Source organism: Ursus maritimus, unplaced genomic scaffold (genome assembly GCF_017311325.1).
Source record: "Ursus maritimus isolate PB19 unplaced genomic scaffold, ASM1731132v1 scaffold_12, whole genome shotgun sequence".
NCBI lineage: Eukaryota > Metazoa > Chordata > Mammalia > Carnivora > Ursidae > Ursus > Ursus maritimus.
The window spans coordinates 30,401,748-30,411,157 of NW_024423564.1; the positions used below are offsets into that span (position 1 = coordinate 30,401,748).

The following is a 9,410-nucleotide window of genomic DNA, read 5'->3' on the forward strand; positions in this document are numbered from 1 at the left end:
AAGAAAGGGGGGGTAATCAGAAGGGGGAATGAAACATGAGAGACTATGGACTATGAGAAACAAACTGAGGACTTCAGAGGGGAGGGGGTTGGGGGAATGGGATAGACTGGTGATGGGTAGTAAGGAGGGCACGTATTGCATGGTGCACTGGGTGTTACACGCAACTAATGAATCATCGAGCCTTACATCGGAAACCGGGGATGTACTGTATGGTGACTAACACAATATAATAAAAAATCATTAAAAAAAAAAAAAAGATCAGTAAGTGTCTGTGGCTCTGAGTTCAGGCAATATGAAATATACCAGGCAGAGAAACTCATTCTTAGAATTATTGTTCATATGGGCCAATGATAAATGAGTGACTTTCACATGATACATATATAAGCTTGAAGTAAAAAATGAGTTTGACATTCTCAAGAGTGGTTTTTATTTTTTGCGCCTGACTCTCACTGTTATAATTATATTACTAAATAATATCTTCGTGCTACTATTTATTAAGCACGTGCAGCCATTGCTCAAAGAACTTTATATGTATTAACTCATTAATTAAATCTGTAAATGACTATCTGTAGCCATGCAGTAAATTATTCTAAAGGTAATGAAACATCTTTAAGGGGTTTGGAACGTCCTTATTTATTAAAACAAAACGAAACAAAACACTAAGGTATAGCTCCTAAGGAAGGTAACTCAATTTTCCCAGGACTTGACATTTCCAGTCTCTTAACACCATATCTTATTATGCATATAGAATATGCCATAGAACATCTCAGATCACAGTTTAACATTGACTTCCTCAAATTTCTGTGACATCAGCCCTGACAAAGCACCTAATTTCAAGCCAAAGGAATTGCTTCTTTCCTTTGACTAAGAAGCTGCTTGCTCTCTGAGGCATGACTATCGATGGCTCGAGAAACCTTACCAGGGTAGTGAAATGGAAGATGTTCTTGTTACTCACATAAACATGACTCTCTTTGGAAAACTATATGGGGACCCCTGGGTGACTCAGTTAATCGCCCCACTCTTGATTTTGGCTCAGGTCATGATCTCAGGGTCGTGAGATCGAGCCCTGCATCGGGCTCTGTGCCTTGGAGTCTGCTTGAGATTCTCTCTCTCCAGCTCCCTCTCTTCCTCCCCCCACTTGTGCACTCTCCCTCCCCACCAAAATAAATAAATAAATAAATAAATAAATAAATAAATAAATAAATAAAATCTTTTTAAAAAAGGAAAACTATCATGAAAGGTGCTTTGTATACTTAGAAAATGCTTTAACCACACGCAGATGATCTCTTCTTAAAATCAACACCCGTACTGATACATGGTGCATTTTCTTGAGTTCACTTAGTAATTTCCTGAATTTACTCATGTTGTTTATCTCTCTGAGAGACAAAACAGAACAACAAAACAAAAACAAAAAACTAAGAAAGCCTGGTTTTCCTTCTCAGTATCAATGATAGTGGTCAGCAACGGTCACTTTTATTGCTGTTAGTGAAAAGAGTACAAATTGGGATTAATGAGACCTAGATTCCGGGCATGGCTCTGCCATTAACTAACTTTGTGACTTGGGACAAGACTCTTAATATCTTTGCATCCTCAGTCTCCTTATTTGCAGTGAAGGGGTTGGAATAGGAGATTTCTTAGGACTTATTCAGTGCTAAAACTTTTCAGATTGATCTTAAAATGATACATATTTATCCTCCCTAGATTTCAGTCAGTAATGGATATAATCACCAACATTCGATCAAGGAAGGGGGAAGGCCCCCGTTGCTGCTATCCATAGGAAATCTGCCTGGAGCATGGCAGGCCCATCAGGCAAGATCCTCCCAAAGCACCTTTGTTGTTCACCGTCCATGGCCAATGAGGTAGGGCCATTCCTCCGTTGAGGCATTTCCGAGCTCCTTTCCTCAGAACTCTCCCCTTCGAGCGCCCTGAGAGATAGGGATCTGTGGTCCAATTCCCTTGCAGGATACCATACCCCTTTTGGAGATTCACAGTGCATGTTAACATGCTTAGGACTCTGAGAAGTCCTGAGTTAAAAATACTTGTTTAAGTTTGCTGACCCTAGCATTTCTCTAACTTTATTTGATAATGGAACTGTTTCCTTTGTCACAACTACCAACATTCCAGGAAGAACAAAATCTCTCAGAATAGAACGTTTGAACTGTTTTTCTAGAGTTAAAGATTGCAGAACCTTTGTGTGACCTTTTTCCTTTGAAAAAAGCAGGAAATTATCAGCCCTATTAATTCATTTAATGAATGCCTACCAAGATAAGCCCTCTTGGTAGATGTTTTCCGTAGCTACTTTCCTTACAAACATCAGCTGTAAATAGAGTTGCCTGTCGTCTTTAATAGGCAAAGAGTACCCGTTCTCACCAGTAACAGTGTGGCTTTAGTCCCTTACTCTGAGGAATATTTCCTTGCCTTTACATATTCTTATTAGCCCTTGGGTTTTTTGACATCCTTTTAGAAACTTGAAACTGGTATAAGATAAACACATACATTCTGAGTACTTAAGGGGCTGGCGTAGAATAGTTGATTTATTAATGACTTGGAAGACAGTTCTCCATGGGTTTCTAGTATTTCCACACATTTTATGAGCAAGGCACTGCACGTCTTGTAAGGAAGGCCCTTTCTTCCAGACTAAAATTCAACGATACTTGTAGAGCGAACAGCCTTTGAAGAGAGAGAAAATGTCTCCCTCTGGAGCAAAAGGCAAGCAAACCTACCGTCCAGTATAATAAAGATAACGTTTCTCTTCAGAGCAAGAGGCAGGCATACTTGCACTCATTATAAAGCATTCACATTCCCGAAGCTCATGGTTCCTCTCCTATAACACAACCTACTATTACTGTGTTGGGACTCCAGGAACTGACACAAAAATGTTAATACTCCGGCTTCTGCTCTTGCTGAGTAATAAACTTTCATACGATCCAGGAGCTTCCTGTCTTCCACCACCATCCAAGAAACTGTGGCAGGCTCATTTCTTTTCTTTTCTTTTTTTTTTTTTCTTTCTTTTTTTTTTTTTTAGCTTGCAAGGGATAAAGTCTCAGATTCTGCACAGTTCTGACAATAATTGGCTTTCCACCCCCCTATGAATTGGACATCGGTAGAATAACTTTATATCCTTGGGTGTTCTTCCTCCCCGAATCATCCCCGGTCTTGTGACTATTCTCTCCTCCGACGACTTCTCTAGGCCTGTGGTAGCAGTTATAGCTGTCTCTCCTTGTTTCTGAGGTACATTCAGTAGAGGGCTGTTAGCAGTGCTGCGTTCTGATTATGGAATTTCAAAGAAAGGCACCATGAATTCTGTCCAGCATGATAACATTTCATTAAAATGATTAGAAAATATTTTACATTCTATCTTGTTTTTAAAAAGAAATTGAAAAATTAATCCTCAATGAAACGGAAGTACCATCTTATAGTAAAGAAAGGACATGTGTGTGTCCGGGGGTGGTCAGAGAAACTTCCAAGTTAATTGCACTGATTGCTTCCAAAAGCAACGTAGAAAGAGAAAAAGAGTTGAGTTCAGATAAGATAAATTGCTTCATGGGACCAAAGGAAGGATCATTATACCACAACATGAAAACAACTGTGGCCTTATTTAGGAGACCGAAAACACCCAGTTTTCTTGAACGTCCTCAATATTCTTCAGCTTATAAAATGCTCTCGACAACAGTCTGATCTGATGTCATTTCACATTAACTGTTGAGTTCATTGGCTAAACCAGAACTCAAAATTTTGCTTTCTGTACTTCTGATCAACTGCTTTGAAATGATCAGAAAATGTTTTCAGGGAGTTTAGAAATTGATTTGGGAACCCAGTCTGGAAATCAAAAGTGGTAGCCGGATAACTTGCTACAGTAATTTGAATGCTACAAATAGGGGAGTAAAGTAAGCTTTGTTGAGTACTCTATGCCAGGCACAGTTTAAGCATTTCACATGTATACTTTCACTTAATCCATGTAACGACACCATAAAATAGGTACTGTCACTGTCCCCATTTCACAGATGGCAAGGCTGAGGCACAGATAATGTCACTTGCCTAAGGTCATGCTGCTAGTAAGTGGCAGAGCCAAGAACAGAATCCAGGCAACCTGACTCCAAAGCCTACACTCTTACAACTCCCTTTTTACTTTTACACCACAATTTTTTAAACTGCTGGAAAAGTGATTTTTTTCCCCCTTAGAACACTTAAAAGAAATCAACATCAATTTTCTTACTTCTTTTGATTTTTATCTCTTAATGATTATCTTCCAAGATATAATGCTGTTCTTCATTTTTCTTTCTTTTTTTTTTTTTAAAGATTTTATTTATTTATTCGACAGAGATAGAGACAGCCAGCGAGAGAGGGAACACAAGCAGGGGGAGTGGGAGAGGAAGAAGCAGGCTCATAGCGGAGGAGCCTGATGTGGGGCTCGATCCTGGAACGCCGGGATCACGCCCTGAGCCGGAGACAGACGCTTTAACCGCTGTGCCACCCAGGCGCCCCTGTTCTTCATTTTTCTATGAGGAATATACCTCAGGACCATTAAGGGTGAATTATGTCCATCATCAGCCCATGTGGACAGAGAAAGGAGGTACTGTGTAGCCCGTTTTGAGTAGGGAGACACTGCAGTTAAGCCACCTTGAAATCTTTTGTGTAAGATTTTGATTTGTCTTGAACTCCTAACACGAAAAATCTTTTAATAATCTAAAACAATTACACAATAGATGTTGAGTGTTTCTCTTGAAACACTTATCCAGAGAAGAAGGAAAAAGCAACAACATATTGAAGGTTATCCGTTCTTTACTTGGGCAAGCTTTAATCTTTCATGATCAGGAGTGGTAGGTCATACCAAATCAGCCACAATTGCCACAGTCCCCAGATGGGTGTATTGTGACTCTGTCTAGACCACCAATGACATCACAATGCTTTTCCTCAAATCAGACTGGCCCCTTATCCCCTCCAATCTCCCAAGGAGCATGGAGGTGGGAAGACTAGGGGACTTCTGCATGCTCGAAGGGGAAAGGAATTTTCAAAATCTTGGAGGACTATTTCTTAGAACGGCGAGGAAAGCATTTACTATATAGCATTTATAGATTGCTGCCCAGCCTTTGAAATTTCAAAATACTTCTGAAAACTAGTGATAGCAAAGTTTATATAGAACCCTCTGCAAGGTTAGATCTATTCAGCATTCTGAAGACAAATGGCATGGTACAAATTTCAGATGCAAGAGCGAGACGCACTTCTGCACGCCCTGCCATCATTTTCACAGGAAAATGAGGGAATCAGCATGGTCTTCGCTGAACAACTTTTGTGGAGATTGGAGGGTATTTTTCACTCTTCTCGTTAAGGCCTTGAAAAGCTAAGAGTTGAGTGGATTCCTGCCTGTCTGCTTCTGAAATCTCGAGTGAAGCTGGAGGTTCAAGAGAAGCACAGATGAATCCTTCTGATCTTTCTGGGACCCCAAGCAGCTACACAGAAGTATTGTAATTTCATAACTAAAAGGATTTGGATTTATCTTGATTTTAACCAGCACTACTTAAAAAAAAAACAAAACTCATATAACTGAATTCCTACAAACCCAACTTTTTTGGGCAAAATCAACTTCCCAGATGTTACAGTTGTTTACTCTGAGGGGACCCGCCATCAACTTTGGACGTGCCTTCAGTGGCTTTACCACTCTTTACGACCTCCCGGATTTTGTATGTATCTCTACTCCCCCTTCTAATTTCTCTCACTTCCCTGCTCTCCTCTCTCTCCTCGCCTCCAAACTGCATCGGTCTTTAAATGCCCTGTCCAAATCCTAGCTCTGTGAAGTGTTTCTAGCACTTTCTTTTCCGAAAACTCTTATAGTAATTAACCATTTTTTATCTTCCATAGCTGTGAAAACTTAGATAAGCTGCTTAGCTTCTCTGAGCCTCAGTTTCTCCATAGATAAATGGGGATAATTACAGTATAGTGTGTTGTGAGGATTAGGTGATTTAATATGTGTGTCTTAGAACTGCCTGATACATCATAAACATGCATTGTGTCAATGTTTATTAATATTCAACAGTTAATTTTATCTTCTCTTTTTTTGACACTTTATATTTTTTCCGTTTCCCACATAGTTGAGGTTCAAAAATTATTTGTTGACTTAATTATCTTGATAATATGTCAAAGGGGGAGTATTTCCTTCATGTTTTTTAAAAAATCAATTGATGGGTATCTGGTGGCTCAGTCAGTTGAGCAGCGTCTGACTCTTGATCTCAGCTCAGGTCTCGATCTTAGGGTCGTGAGTTCAAGCCCCGTGTTGGGCTCTATGCTGGGTGTGGAGTCTACTTAAAAAAAAATTAATAGGGGCGCCTGGGTAGCGCAGTCGTTAAGCGTCTGCCTTCGGCTCAGGGCGTGATCCTGGCGTTCCGGGATCGAGTCCCACATCGGGCTCCTCGGCTGGGAGCCTGCTTCTTCCTCTCCCACTTCCCCTGCTGTGTTCCCTCTCTCGCTGGCTGTCTCTCTGTCACATAAATAAATAAAATCTTTAAAAAAATAAAAATAAAATTAAAAAAAATTAATAAACTGATAAACATGAAGAACTGCCAGTTGCCAGTTTTCTTAAAAGGCAAGATCTTGCAGCTTGATATATAATTTTTTTAAAAAGTAAACATAATAAGTGCTTATTGCAGGAATAAAATATGTATATTTTTTATACTTTCATTTCTCTTTCAATTTAACATATCACCCATGATACATAAAATAATCATTATTTCTCTTTCTCCCCCCAATTGAAACCCATGAAATTATTTTTTTGAGAAATTCTTATGTAAAATATCTATCATGTTGCAGAACTTCTGCAAATATGAGTGATTCAGTGTCTTAGTTAATATTATGGAAAAAAGAGTACACACTTGAAATATTGCTTTTATCGTTTACCAAAATCTGCATGCAGGAAGAAATAGCCAGTTTTAACATATCAATGTTATGGGTTCTCTTTTGTACCCGATTTTCCCAGGGATCCCAACATTCCCCCAGCTGCTTCATGAACTTGTGATCTGCAAGGGCGGGGGGGGGACTTGCACTCCAAAGACAACAAATTTCAAAAATCTGTTTGAAAGGTAAAAACTGACCATGTTCATTTTAAAACAGAAGTAGTTCAGTCATTTGAAGACAAGAGGAGTCAACATTTTTGTTCAGAAGAATGATGGAAATATGGCATTAAAAATCAGGACAGAGGTGCTGAAGGTTGCTCGGCAGCTAAAATATTAAGATCTTTTCTGCTAGTTGAGTTTTTAATGTTTAGAACACAAAGCTCTCTTAATCACAGAGGAACTAGTTTATCACTATTACTTGGATTTCTTTAGAAAGTAGTTTAACTCTTCAACTAGTCTTCTCTAGTCATCACATAGTAGTTTGTCATGGAGACAAACTTTGAATGGAGGAGGGAACTGGCAGAGAGACAAGATTGGTCTGGGCAGTTCCCAAATTCCACCCTCTTGCAACCAGGATTCGCTTTCTGCTTGTGCTGGACTAAGGTACCCAGACCAAGTTATCCGACGAGGAGAAAACCTGTTCCAGGTGGAACAGGAAATGCAATGACTGAGGGGCAGGCACCAGGGATCAGACAGAGATTGGGTTTCAAGCCAAGATACTGGATTCTTCTAGTCAAGATAAAGAGCTCTGCGTGTTAACAGGCATAATCTGTGTTAACGTCTCATAACTTGGAGGCATGACAATGAAGGAACACACAGACTTGTGGCACATGGAAATGTGTGCACAGAAAAAGGAGATCTATGATTTTCTAAACGGAGGAAGGCATTCATTCTTTCTCACCAAAATGGCTACATTCTGCTTGGTTATCAAGCTTGAAAATCTCTAAGAATGAGACTATGTCACTGGGGTCCCATCAGAGCCCTTGGGGATAGAGTGACACGTTCTACCATGGCCAAGATTGACCCTGTGTTGTGGTCCTGGCCTTTACATACCACGAGAGGAAGCATGACTTTATTTCATCATGCTGATAAGTTATAAATTACAAAATTCTTTACAATTACTTCAGTGCTCTGGCTTTGTCCCTTTGGGGTGGAAACCAGAAAATTCTCAGGATAGTAAAGTCTGCCAAGCATACGAGGCACCACGGTCGCGTCACTGCAGAAGGTCTAACAGATGTGCGAGGAAGACAGACCATCACTGTCCTTGGAGCAACAGCTGTCGTGGTTCCCAAAATCACACTTCCTGCACACTGTTTCTCCTTTGAGCACCACCAGCTTGTATTCATGCTGCCTTCATCTTTGGTATGACTATGTGGACACAGCTTTATAGTTGGCTCTCCTTCAGGTGAAACGTGGTGAAGATCGATATGTATGCAGCTTGGAGAGATCCTCTCCCAATCACTCCCTTTGAGTTAGCAGCACTTGCAGCCACCTTGTTTGCCTTGGGATTAGCTTTAGGAACAACTATAACTGTTGGGATGTTATTTTGTAACCAGATGAAAACAATTCGCACAAACAAAACTTCTATTGAACCATGGATTGAAGAAAAGGCTAAAGATCGATTTCAATATTACCAACTAGATGAGGTCTTTGTCTTACCTTGTGATATGGGAAGTAGATGCAAGACTTTAAACAGGTATTTACATGGTCAGGGCCCCTGAAGGAGATGGGCTAGAGTGGCCAATTAGAGAAGGTTGTCACCAGTAGAACTTAACAGTAGAACAATTGAAACTAAAAACAGATAAAAGAGTCAGAAGTGGGGGCGCCTGGGTGTTTCAGTCAGTTAAGCATCCCACTCTTGATTTCCACTCAGGTCATGATCTCAGGGTTGTAAAATTGAGCCCCAGGTCACCTTCATGCTGGACGTGGAGCCTGTTTAAGATTTTCTCTGTCCCCCACCCTGTCCCTCACCTCCTCTAAAAAAAAGGGGGGGTGCATCTGGGTGGCTCAGTTGGTTAAGCATCAAACTCTTGATTTCCACTCAGGTCATGATCTCAGGGTCATGAGATTGAGCCCCAGGTCGGGCTCTGCATAGGATGTGGAGCCTGATTAAGATTCTTTCTCCTCCCCTCCACTTCCCCACCATGGACGCACTCTCACTCTTTATCTCTAAGAAAAAAAGAAGAGTTCAGTATAAAACAATTGAAGATTATAGTGGTACCTGCTGTCCTTCGAATAAAGGAATCAAAAGGAATGAAAACCTTCTTCACAAGCCCCTGAAGAGCCTTGAATAAGGCTACAGAAAAGGGAGTTCATTTTAGCCACGAGATGGTTATGATACTGATTGTATAGAGAGAAAATTCTTGATGATTCCTTTGATAGAAGATCTTCTAAGAATAAGAGTCTGTTTTTCTAGAAACCGTATGGAGAAGTATCCATGTGATGATGAAATAGATCAAGCCCCAGAGGGAGAGAAGAAAAATAGCCACAGTTAAAGTAAAATTATCCTTTAAGTCCTCTCCA

At 40.3% G+C, this 9,410-nt stretch overlaps 1 pseudogene; it reads left to right on the forward strand.

Annotated features, from left to right (window-relative positions):
- The first annotated feature begins 900 nt into the window (after positions 1-900).
- Positions 901-9,382, forward strand: LOC103663103 (annotated as a pseudogene).
- The last annotated feature ends 28 nt before the right edge of the window (positions 9,383-9,410 follow it).